The sequence below is a fragment of the Atractosteus spatula genome, chromosome 2 (assembly GCF_055471065.1).
Source record: "Atractosteus spatula isolate fAtrSpa1 chromosome 2, fAtrSpa1.hap1, whole genome shotgun sequence".
NCBI classification, from domain to species: Eukaryota; Metazoa; Chordata; class Actinopteri; order Semionotiformes; family Lepisosteidae; genus Atractosteus; species Atractosteus spatula.
In genome coordinates, this window is record NC_142707.1 from 63,662,123 (window position 1) to 63,675,878 (window position 13,756).

At 34.8% G+C, this 13,756-nt stretch overlaps 1 protein-coding gene across 3 annotated transcripts in view; it reads right to left on the bottom strand.

Moving 5' to 3' along the window:
- Positions 1–2,849, bottom strand: part of myt1la (myelin transcription factor 1-like, a) — a 157,990-nt gene extending 155,141 nt beyond the window's left edge. For all 3 annotated transcript variants that reach the window (XM_088934923.1, XM_088934915.1, XM_088934898.1), the window contains exon 1: positions 2,754–2,849. The gene's annotated coding sequence lies outside the window, so the exon portion shown is untranslated. The remainder of the gene's footprint in view (positions 1–2,753) is intronic.
- Between the last annotated feature and the right edge of the window lie 10,907 nt (positions 2,850–13,756).

The following is a 13,756-nucleotide window of genomic DNA, read 5'->3' on the forward strand; positions in this document are numbered from 1 at the left end:
CAGGGAAACAAACATAGTGGCTGTATTAAATAATTTCCACTGTTACTATTTAGTGGAAATCAAATTTATTTTTTTTAATTCATAGCAAAGCTTCTGTAGGAGTCGTGTATCAGTTAGATTAGATTCAATTTATTCATTGATATTAATAATAATCCTTTTCATGATCACCTTAAAAAAATGTAAAATACTGCACAGTATATATGATATATATATATGATTGCACACTATCAATTTTTGATACAATAGTTTAAGTTCACATGTATTGTGCATTAAGGGCACTATGTACTGTCACTCCTCCAATATTCAGTGGCAAACATTAAAATAAAAGTGGCAATCCTGGTGTGCTACCATGATTGGCCAATAATACAATACAGTTGTTTGGAATTGTTGCAGGTTTGCAGTTTGTATTCTAAAGCAAATAAACAGTGTGCTGTGTGCACAGGACTCTTCAATCAAACTAAAATATCAGCAGTGCTAACAAAACATAAAGGAAACAGGGTTATTTAAAAAACGTCCATATAAAAAAGTCCAAAGGGAAAAAGGTTAACAAAGTCTCTTAAAACTCTCTCAAAATTGAAATGCAGATTGAGTCCTTTTATTTAAGGAATCACTTCAAACTTTGTCATAATTGTTTAAATTCAATATGCAGCAGTAATCAAACATATGTATTTTATAGTATAGAGCACCTATATAAGTGCTAAAAATCAGCAAAACAGAGCAAATGGTGTGAATTTCTGTTTTAAAAAGTACATTGTATTGATAAAAAATAACGATATTGATTGTATTGATGCTGCATTATACACAATACAAAAGTCATCTGAATTTTCTTCAGCATTCTGTATAATATAGTATACTATATACAGTATATTATATAGTATACTGTATAGTCTATATAAACTATACATTTATATAGTTTATTAGCATCTTCAAGGGGATGTTGGCTTCAATCATCACAATTTTAATAGTAGGTAAGTAATAATTCATGGAGGGGTTTAACAGTAATTCACTATGGCAAAGATTGTTACCTAATACAATTCATGGGACTAACAATTACTGTATACAGTACTTGCTGAAAGGTGAATGTTGATGAGCTCATTAATACTAAACTAGTACACATATATGATGATAAAGTAAGCTCTTTATTAACTTTTCTTAACATATAGTACACTATATAAAACTAATTTAATTGTTTTTTTCAGAATAATTGTAGAAGTGACTGATTTAATATGTATTGTCTGTAAATTTGATATATTAAAATGAATAAAGAAACATATTCCAATTACAAAATTGTCATTTTTATATGCATACATACAGTACAGCACATGCCTACATCATATCCTTGGATTTCCTATTGCTAATTAAAAAAAACAAACAGATGTACTAATAAAAGAGGACAGGTTAACAAAAGCTCAAGAAAGACACCCCTTACATAAAAAGGAAGAACAAAACATTAAAACTTTGAGCATATTCCTCAGTGCTGTTTTGAAAATTATGTATTGCAAGATTATTTTTTTAAATACAGCCAATAAAATAACTGTTCTTATTAGTAAAGTGTTTATTAATTAAGGTTATTTTAATTTATCTTTTATTATATCTAGGATACTAGTCAACAAGATTCATAAGATGTGAACTCTTGAGTACAATATGGAATGAGAAAACATCACCATGGTCTGTTTAAAACTTTTACTGTAGAACTGAAAAATCTCCATGGTACATTACCCCCAAAGAAAATTGCTTTGACAATTATTAGAAGAATTAGCATAGATTAACTACAAGGAAGGAGTATTTTTTTAAGGTAGACGCACATGACATTAGTAGACTCATTAGTAGAATGGTATGCAATTTCAAAAAAGGGTTAGGGTGTTTACTTCAAACTAAAGTGTCATCTTTCACATCATGGTAAGAATAATGTACTGTGTTCACCCTTTATTTATACATACAGTACAGTGGCGTTTAATTACAACCATATCAATTAAAGCCCCAAAATGTTTCCGCAAGAGAAATAAAAGTGTTTTTTAATCCATTTCCACAGCCCAGCATCTTATACTTTTCCAGCTTCTTTAAATCAGTGCATCATGCCAGAAATAAAGGCCACTGAAAGGTGCTGAGTCTTCCAACAAGAAACAAATACAACACTCTTTTGGGAACTACGAGCACATTTTGCATGAACAAAAATAGATATATTGTTCTTATAACCTAACATTACACAGTGTTATAACAGAGACCCTGGATATATTTGCCAAAAGGATATGCAACCCTTTGTTCTGAATCTGGTATTTAATCTTATTTTTTAAATAATGTCTGCTCAAAAAACACCATTTTTGGTAGATACTGCTAGTAAATATGTGAATTAGACAGCAGTAAAATAATGCACAATGCATCATGAACATTCAAAATCTTTTTTTACTATTGAGTTTTTCACAACAGACAGCTACATACCTCCTAAAAACCCACCAAAATAGAAAACAACGTATTTACCTTACACATACACTGCCCGGGAGAGAAACAAACAACAAAGAAGAAACACTGAAATGTCTAAGCATGCATCCTCATTTTGTTCCCACAGCTCCGCCAGTGTCTAGTAAGTCTTAAGGCTGATAGCATTCTCACTCTCCTTTTCCCTATCTCTCTTTTCTGCCTGCCTTCCATCTTGAGAAATAGCCCCCCCCACCCCGCTGCCACTTCCATTGTAAAAAAAAAACCCAAACAAACAGAAAAATGCACAAATGTAAACCACAAGAAAGCTCTCTCACCAGAAGAGAAAAATGGAAAATCCCACCAGCTGCAAATTTCAGTCTTCTCATAAACTTTTCACCTGGACGTCTTCTCTTTCTGTCACTGCTCACTGTGAAGTTCACCCTTCAGCTGCATGCTATTTCTTTTTTTTTTTACGACGTAAAAAGGGGGAAAAAAGTACAGCTAATGGTTCCAGACAGGCTACCAATAGGCCTGAAGTACGATATAAAAATTAAAAGGGCGACACCAGTAAAGCGAGAACACAGCCAAGCACTGAGGCACTGATATGGCTGCTGAAGAGCAGCCTTTAAGGGAAGTGGCAGACAGAGAAACAAGGTTTGTATACGGAATGCATGAGGCATGAGCTCCCTCTGAGACTGGAGCACTGCAGCAGAACAAAATCAAGCAGCGCACTGCTGACTTACCCTTTCCAAGCTCACATCCTCAACTGGCATGTGAGATGTCCATGGACCCGGTCGAATGTTAATGAAGAAGCCCTGCACAACTGCTTTCTGTGCTGCAGGAGGGATAAAGCAATCTAGGAATGCATTCCTTTTGTCTTTTGTTTGCTGATTTTGGTCTTTTTTTTTTTTTGGTCTTTCCTTCTCTCACTCTCCCTTTCTCTCTCCTACATTTCTACATTTATTCAGTGCTGTATACAGTCTGATGCTAACATCAGTAGTTCCCACAGGCCCCTGAATCTCTGGAGCAATGCATGTGTATCGTGTGCAGTGCTGTATTTAATGTAGTATCTGGGAATCTGAAATGTATATAAATACAGAGAAACAAAACTCTTCTTATTCCTGCAGCTTCTACCTGCAGACTAAGCTTAAATGATAAAGCCACCATTAGTTTATAGAAAATTGAAGCAATTTAAACGACACATTTATTTAAAAAGTATTGTTTTAAATTTTTTTCTTAAAGGCTTTTTTAACAAACTCTAGGGAATCTGGAGAAAGATTACCGAGACTAAACTCAGGTAGTCAAATAGCCTTATCTGATGAATTAACTTAATATTTGAAACTAGGGCATGATATTGTACTTCACTATGTAAAAAGGGAGTTGTTTATTATTTAGATATTGTCTCTTTGTTCTTTTTTTGTTCACCATACCACACAGTTTATTGAATCAGAGACAGAAAAAAATAAACACACAAAATAAACTTTTTTTATTTAAAGCTATGCCAAGTGGGTATTCCTCTTCAATGGTGGATTAAATAGGTCTCAATCTAGCTGTAAAGTGTTTTGAGATATTTCCAAATGAAAAACACTATACATATATAAGAAATTGTATTATAATTACTGCTTTTATATAGACAAGTGCAAATTATGTCATTGGGTAAATATATTGTTAGTAAATAAATGCTCTTTAAAATAAATTGCTCCCTTAAAACTTTTTTTTTTTCATTGTGCATCTGTGTTTAAATTTGATATTTCTGACCAGGGCAGTACACTGAAACTTAAGGAAAGCATTCAACTTAGCCAAACAGTAGATACTTATATTTATTAATGCTGTAAATGTATGTACAGGACAGTGTATATTCAATATAGTTGTACAAAGTATTATTGTCATCAATACAACTCTTATTTTTGAATAAAAGTAACAGAAATGTAATTCAGTATTACATTTTCTACAATATCAAAGCCAGACTACTAATATTTAGAATATTCCCAAAGTACACTTATTTTAAAGTGCATGCAAAACTATTTAAGCCTTTAGTTAAAAAGTACATTTCAAAACAATATTTTTATACAATAATGTGCAGATGTGCCTATGCATTTTAATATAAAAGTTTGTGAACAATTGCTTTTGACTTGAAAGGTATTTTCAAGTTCCATATTTTATATTTATTACATATTAGATTTATTAGATTATATTTTATAATGGTGCAATGTAGCACTATGCAATATGCACTATTGCACTAAGATTAATACATTGTTCTGTTAGATTTTTATAAAATGAACTGTTCCTCTATGAAAACATTAAAAATGTATTTTCTATAAAGGTGTTTATAGGAATTATAAACAATAGTGCAAAACATGTCTAAAAAATTTCACTTAATTGCCAGATAACTTCTTTTAAAACTACTGCCAGCATAGACATTATAAATACCTGTGGTGTTTTTGGATATTTAAGACCTCTGCAGTGAATTATTGCAGTGATTTCAGGTTCATATTTAAATTGAGATCAGTCACAAAACATGCTACATTTTAAGACAAAGGGATTGCCACATAAAATCAATCAATGGCTCTCTTAAAATTATTAGTATATGTTTATATAATGCAGATTTACTCAGCATGTTCTTTATCCCTAATGAAAACATATGAGTATTACTTCTACTATCACCAATAATAATGACCCATTGTTCACTTAAACAGTGTCAGGATTCCAAATGGCAACAACATATTTGAATCTCTGAAACCAATGCTTTTAGGACTAAAAAATAAGAACAATGTCCAAATCCTTTATTTATACACATTTATTTTCATAAGCATTTGCTTAATTATTGCAAAAAAGTTCTCCCTGCACTCTTACACTGGTGTGCAGCTAAAGAAGCATTCTAAAAGTGAGTCATTTTCACTTTGCCTTTGCACTAGCAGGAAGTCAACCAGAGCTCAATGTAATTGCAAGTAGCATTGGACAGCTCCTGGTGCTGAAAGCAATAGTAAGACAGAGCTCACATGCCGGGAACTGAAGGAAGCTTTGAAAATGCTCACAGTAAATGGACCGAGATGGCAAGCCCATAGACTGAACAGTACAATGGCAGCTGGCTACAAATCCGTCTATAATCACATTAATGAGATTAATCAGTGAATTAGCAGCAGTCAAATGTCAGAGTGGTGAAGAGAAATCTGAGCTTGGTAATTAACGTTTGGAAAATTGGCTAAATCACTTCTGTTGTTTGCAATTTGCAGGATACTCCCAATTTCATTTAAGCATGACAATATTATACACATCTAGAAGTGGCCCAATAAAGTAAAGAAACTAGGTCAAATCCAACAAAAATCCATTTGTTTTTCTCCAAAATAAGTTAAATATAATTAATTAGTTGTGTTTTCAAGCATTTTCTTTTCATTTATTCTGATAATACATAAATGCTTCATTTCAATGTCTGACTTCTTATTTGGATTAAAATACTCACCATGAACTTGAAGAAATATTCCATCTTTGTGTTTATGTAGTAATGATGGTAAATTGATCTTAGTAAGCTAGAAGTGTTACATTTGGCCAAAATACAAATTTACATTAAATGGTAAAGCTTTCCTTAAATGAAAAACTTTTAAAATGAAAATATGATTTACCACAAACTGCAGCATAAAGTACTATAATACTGATAAGTTCAGAAAGTCTTCCATACCACTGATTCAACTCGACATAAATTCTCAAAGTCTTTCTAAAATACCAAAATACAAAAGAATAAAGGAATTAAAAGTATTGGAAGAGGAAAAAAAATATATCAACCTCATTTTACATTTTAAAGCAAGCCATTTGGAGTGCAGAGCAATAGGATGTTTTAATCAACTTTAGTCAATATACAATGCAATATAATTTACACTCAAATGCTATTTGCATACGAATGGTGCAGATTTGAAATACTTTGTTAAATATTAAAAAACTTTAGTCAATAGGTACTCGCCCATTGTTATTATATCATTCTACCTTTAAAAGTTTACTCGGAAACTGCTTCACATTGCCATCATTTAAGGTTGCATCACTGCTATTCATTCCTGTGCAACTCCTTTGATATTGTATAGGCAATGAAATTTTAAAACAATCTGAACCCCCCTACATGAATATCAAAACAGCAAAATATGAAACCACCACACTTATCTAAATGTTCTAATTACATCTACAACGTGTACAAAAATGCCCAAAACCTCCACAGAAAAGCATTACTATATTGGAAACTTGCTTTTTTATGCATTTATGTACAGAACATACAAAAAGACATTCTCCCACATAATTATTACATCGCTAAAACTTCATATAAGAGATTAGTAAAGTACTGTACATGCATTAAACACAAGACAAAGGTTTCGCATTTGCATTCACAGAACCTTTTCCTCCAGCTGAAGAAAACCTAATGTCTGGCTTGAACTGTACAGAGCCACAGCTTCAGTACAACAATGCAACTTTCTGCCAGTAAATAGAGCAAAGACAACAGCACTCACAGTATTACAGAGAACATTGCAGATCCCACGGAATGAGCAAAAAACACGTTGTTAAGACCATGCTTTGATATAGAATAAAGAAAATTCAACTGGCACCCACCAAAAACTGAGATAAAATCAGGGGCTTCGAGCAGACTATGGGAAACACCTTTCTCTTCGCTTTGCAGAGGCTGAGGGGAAAAATGTCTTCCTGGCAGGAATGACAAATGCAGCACGATAGGCTAGCAGGCCTAAGGGATCTGTTTTACTTCCACATACATCCTCTAACACATGCACTCCCACTCATCCTCTCGATAGGCTTTTTTTTTTCTCTCCACATCTTTTTTTTTCTTTACCAGCTCCAAATCCATGGCATATGACCTTCTGTTAAATAGATAAAAAAATTTGCTTATCAGTCATGCAAATGAGGCTGAATTCATTTTCCACAACAGATGGCCTCATAGATAATGATGATGGAAGAGAGAAAATTAAATGTCTCTTGCACGGTGGTCATGGCAACCGGGAGCAGAGTAATATCAATAATAAGTGCACTGCATAATAAGGTTGTCAGTCCTGTGAATCAAAGTCTCCAGTTAAATCAGGTAGAGATGTGAGTATAATTGTATTATTATTAAATAACTATTGTATTGTTATCTTTCCTTCTCCTTTTTTTTGGTTTGTGGTAAGAAAGTATTCTTGTGTATTGTAAAACTAAGAATACTGCCACTGCCAGAATGTAATTTGGTTCTGTGGAGTACGACATTCCTGTTTTGAACTTGGTATGCATTGCTCTCTGTCTGCCCCTCTCTCGCACACGCTCTCTGTGATATGGAATGCTGCATTGATGCAATAGAAACACGCCTCAGGCTTCTCCACACTCCCTCCCAGGGGGCCATCCTGCAAAATGAATCAGCAGCCGTCCTGATCAAACTGATTAAAATGAAAATGGCAAGGCATACGTCTGGGCGGAACTACAGCACCACTTTCTCTGTCTGCCGTGTAAAAGCACTCAATATCACCCTCCTAATAAAGGCTTGATAGCGCTTCTGTGAGAAAGGGGCTCGGGCAAGGATTGCTCCTGTAGATCCATATTCCTGCTCTCTTTTGTTCAGAAAAAAAAAGATGACTTGGCTGATCTTTCTAGCCACCCAAACTGAAACAAAGGTGATCTTTTTAGTTCTGTTTTGTCATTAAGTTTTATTCATCAGTACTTAGTGAACAAAGAAATAGAAGAAATATAAAGAGTACAGAATCAGAGCCCTTTTTTCTCATGCCTGACAAAATTGTTTTGAAGGCTACAGCAGTCTGCCCTATTTTCCCGTCTGGTTTCCCCTTAAATAATGCATCTGCGCAGACAAAAACACACATGTATTTTTAAGCATATACCTAGGGCAGAAGTCATGAGCAATGCAATCGGTGAGCCTTGGAAATTGGCATTCACGATCATGAAACAGCAATTAGATGGGGGATTTTAATATAAAATGAGACCTTTCTTAAATCAGCCTCGGTGAATAACAATGACCTTTTCAATACCTTCAATCACAATTTTTACCATAAAACTCCAACTTATCATCATTTTAGCTTGCCTTCTTTTTACTGTGCACAGATTTCATTGACAGCACAAAATCTACAGTCTGTTGCATTTTTTCACTTTTCTTTAAAAGAGGGTTTTCCGAAAAATAAACCATATGACATCTTGTGAAGAGTCAGAAACAACGAGAAAGCGGTTTTAATTTTGTCTGCGGTTAATTGATATTTTTCGGCTCGCCTTTCCTTTCAGAACTCCAGCCCTGCTGGCGCAGTGTGAATCAGAAACCAATAGAGCTACTCTAATGGAGGCTCAGCTCACAGAGCAGCTGCAGTCAGTCGTGCTCAAATAAACCCATACAGCTAATGACGTCTGTGCAGCTTTTCAGCTGATTGGACACTGCATCGGATGTTCAGTGAACCAAAGAATAAGAAACTGTACAGTCTGTGAAAAAAATGGCAGCTTTTGGTTCTCAGTCTGCAGGGTAGGTTGTCTGAGTCATTGGTGTCTAGGGCTGTGTTTAATTCTCTAAGGGCTACAAAACCACCAGAAAATGCAAAAAGTAAGCTGTGTTATAATTCAGGTCATCTACTGTTGCTCACCTAATATCCTGGCAGATATACAGTACATACTTCTAATAAAATTGTATCTGCTAGGATATACATGCTGCACTTATGTGTGTAAAGTAGTGAGACAGAGACATCTATAGAAAGCCAGCACAGTCATGCCTGAAATTAAATGCTAGTTTTATGGACTTACATTTCATTTATTGCAAATTCTTGTCAGAGGTTGAATTGGCAGACAAGAGCAAAGAGTTATAATCCAGGCCCAGCCTACCCTAGATATCCTCCCAAATTTTTTCAAATGCAAGGCGGCAATAATAGTTAGACAAAAAGCTGGACCTTGCTGGTCTTATGTTTTTAAAAGCAAAAAAAAAATCAAACTCCATTCAATCATACCTATTAATTATGTTTTGTCCAGGACCATGGAAGAATTGCAAGGTCAAGAAAACATACAGGTGCAGGATATTTTTTCTTTTTTTCCAGTAATCCATGTATTGATATTTGTTACTTTACTTGACAATTGCAGGTGTAACATCTTATGAAGCATTCGGTTATGCTAATTGTTTACAGTTACTGCTTACTAAACAAAATATGTCTGTTTTCTCAACTCTATTTAATAAAGAAGAAGTGCATTATTCTGGTGCCCTCATGTGTACAATGTGCCACAAACACTGAGTTTCTTTAAGACTTAATGAAAGACAAAATACTACATTTCTCACATATGTAAATAATAGGAGTGTCACAATCGTCATCCCTCCTCTAGAGGGCGCTCTGGCCCTTTTGTGTTTGTTTCATTATCACGTACACCTGTCCCTGGATTCACCGTTATTTAAGCCCGGTGCTCCGGAAGCTCGGGGCTGTGCACTGGAAGTCAGACGCCAGGAGGCCCGCCTAGCATCAAGTTGCCCTACGTCTGAGTCTTGAGGGCTTAGCCTTCTGTTTGGCATCCTGACCTAGCTGAGTACAGGACTCGGAGCGCCTGGCCTCATCAGTCTTTTTAAACCTCCTGTTCCTGTTCCGAATCTCACTCCAGATTTTAACCCTGTCTTGTCTTGGATGGATCACCCAGCGTTGGATTTTGGACTGCACCTGGATTTCCCGTTTTGGACTACCCTGGACTTGTTTGGCTGCGCTCCCCCCTGTTGGCACCGCCCCCTGTTTGCTATCTCTTGCTTTCCAAGCAGTTTCCCTTTTCCAGTCACTTCCGGATTATACTTTCTGCACAGGGTCCTAAACAACGCACTACACGGGAGTCAGGACCGGCTCCCATGACAAGGAGAGCCAACGGTAGTGACTTTAACAACATGCTTTGGTGGCTCATTCTTAAGTCCAATAGTCCTTTCTAAAGTAAAGTAAAGTAACGTCTCCTTTCCACAGTTTTAAATGCATTTTCATATCACTACCATTTGTGCTTTCTGGTTTGAGTTTCACTGTGGATTCTGAAGAAGGCCAAAAGGTTAGGTGGGTGTGGCATAATGTAGTGGGTAAGCCTGAAGCCTGAATGAAGTGGTTGTGGTTTCGGATTCCTGCTGTAAACCCGGCTGCTGTACTTTGAGTGATGTAATTCACAACGGTACACCCACCAGTCTATGTGGAAACCAGTATTAATGGGTGGGAATCCCTATGATAGACTGGTGTCCTATCCAGGGTTGGAGCTGCTTTCCAGTCTGCACATAAACCAGGATGGGCTCTGGCCCCATTAGCTGGTGTGGCTCTGATATTGGCTCTACCTTTTTACCTAAAGGCCACATCTCTGAATTCCTTTGAGATTTGGTACACTTACATAATAAAGTTCTTTAATAGAGGAGTCATCTCTATTTGTGACTTGTCTCAATAATACTACAGTGACTGAAGGAGTAAAAGCTTGCTTATTTATACAAGAGATGCAGGTTTGTTTATAACATTCTCATTCATATGGCGCACATCTTGAGTTTGAGAATGCCCTTATTTCTTCACGTTTGGATTACCTACAGGTATATGTCGTGTTATAATACTAATATCAATTTCCAGAGCCTCTTATGTGGTGTATCATGTTTGGGCCAGTCAATAAAAAATAAATGATGGCAATAAAAATAGGTATATTTAATATTTCAATGCATCCTGTAAAAATGTTAATGAGATGCTTAAAATATATAAAATACACAACAAAGGATGCTTCCTCAGTGCATGCCATAGTTTTAAAACCCCAATCCATCACAATTTTGCACATACACCATTTTGATAAGTTTTCATCCTTTTTTTTCTTCAAATATGCTATTTTCTCTTAAAACCTGAAAAGCTCAAAAACATTGTTTTGCCCATGAAACAATTTATTTTTTGACCAACTTTTAAAATTTAGTGAGATTAGTTTAGGAATGCACAACTAAAAATAAAATTTTGGTGAGATGATTAGCAATTGGTTGGTTGGTTGGCAAAGAACAGTAGCATTAATTATTAACTATATATTTTAATTATATTTTAAGAAGGATAATGTGTTTTTAATATTCTACCTTATCTAGATTTCATTACGGTTGTCCAGGTGACCACGTCATTTTGATCTTCAGAAAAAGATATCATAGGTGACAGTTTATTATCCTGAATGAAAAATAAATAATACAAAACTTAGTTTATATTCATACCATACTCTATGTCATGCTTTCAGAAGAAGAGATACCTTAACTTTATGTTACCAGGATAGTATTAGCTGGCCTGCCCTTTTTTTCCAATAGTGTCTCTGAAATGAATAAATCAAATTACATTTTAACATAAATTAATTAAATTATTTGTTTGGATAAGCGGATGTGTTAAATAGCAGCAAGTACCGAAGGGCCAAAGACAAAATCAGGGAATCCCTGATTTGAAGTCTTTTTCAAAGACACTGTAATTCTTTGATGGGTAAACATGAGGACCAAGATGTAAGGCATTGTTAGCAGTATTAGTTATTCATGGATAGCCAACATATACATTGTCTTTTTTATTTTTTTTATTTTTGACATATTCATCTGTGTCTATTTTAGTGAATAACAAAACAGGAAGAAAACAATATACCAGTGTCAAATACACTTACTCAGAGCATCTGCATGGAACACTGTAAGAGATATACAGTATGCACCAATCATGTGCACCAATCATGGCAAGGGATGTTGAAATAAGTTCCAAAATAAATGAGAAGAAACTAGAATGAAATAATCAAGTTAATAGCTACGATCTGAACACTGGTAACAATTATAGTAAAACTGATCATTTGTATTGAAGGATTTTTCCAAATACAAAATGCAAGGTCTTAATCATGCAATCTTGCAGATCATTTGTTTGTTATGTACTGTAAGTTAGATTTATACATTTTCTATCTCTTTATAAACTCTAATTGCTAGAAGGACGTTGCTAACCAGGAAGTGAGAAATTTAACTAACTTCCAAACCATAGCAATGCTCTGGAAAATATGTGTCTTACAATGAAATACATTTATAATTCAAGCAATATAAGCGAATTTGAAATAATTACTCATATATTATTCTCAGCAGCAGTACTCTAGCTGGAACATGCAGCATTTGGATTAGGACAATGCTTTTTATAAGTAAGGAAGTGAAACCTACCAGGATTAAGGAAGATTTAATAGATTTTTTAGATTTAAAAAAATTAGTTAAAGTAGTTTCTCATGTAAAAAGAATCCTTAAAGTTTATCATACCTGCAAAAATTGCTGAAGAAACATAAATATATTGCTATATTCACCAAATTTCCTGTCCTCATATCTCATAACATTTAAAAAATCCATCCATTTAAGGAGTTCAACTTTAGTAGTGGCACACTCAAAGTTCAGATTTCCAATTCAGTTTAACACTGTTATTTGTGGTCCTGTGACCAGTACTCCTAACTTGCCTTAAAAGCACAACCATTCTACTGTATTTTATGTACACAGATGTTTAAATATACGGTAAATAGTCCTGAATAATACACATGTAGGTCACTTGGTTGTAATGTGCAAAGCTGGTGTTTTTCTCTGTTCATTTCGGATAGTGACTTAGCTAGCCTTCAGGTATTTTTTACCATTAATTAGTTTGTAAATATATAGTGTTCTGTTGATTTCCTGTGTGTGCTACTTCAGCTTTCTTTCATGTTCTAGTTTTTGAGTAGCTGATTTGCAATGTGGTCAGCTGTAATTTAATGCATTGCATTGGCTTGCATAGACCATTTCTCATCTTCCTGATAACTGACCACACATTTCTTGCTCTTATGGGTAATGTCTGTGTTCTTAACAATAGTTTGCTATGAATTCCAGTGTTCCTTTGCTAGTTGCCAAGCTGAGTCTTCTTTCACTACAATGTTATCTTTCACAAAAAAGAACATCTTTCTTGCACTTCTGTGCGCATTTTTTGTCCTGATCGTACAGGTCTGGGCTTTATTTTTGCATGTAGTTTTCTACTGTACATCCTTATGAAATGTGTTGCTTGGACATATGCAAACCGGACATGTACGCAGGACTGTATACAAACTGGTCAACACTTTCAGGATCTACTGTATAGTGATTGTTTCAAACAGTGACACAATGGACAGGTTATGCTGTTTTATTTAATACATTAATTATTAATTTAATAATATATTATTGCATTAATTATTGATTTGAACAGTAAGAGGTGTTCTCGTGTATTGCCACGAGTCTTGTGTTTCTTACACAACAAATTAATGTTGGTCTCATTTTCTATAATGAACTTCAGTTGAAACTCATGTTCACTTTCCAGTTGTGGGAGAATACATGACTGAGCAGATTTAAGGAGTTCTGCTTGTTATTTTCTCACAT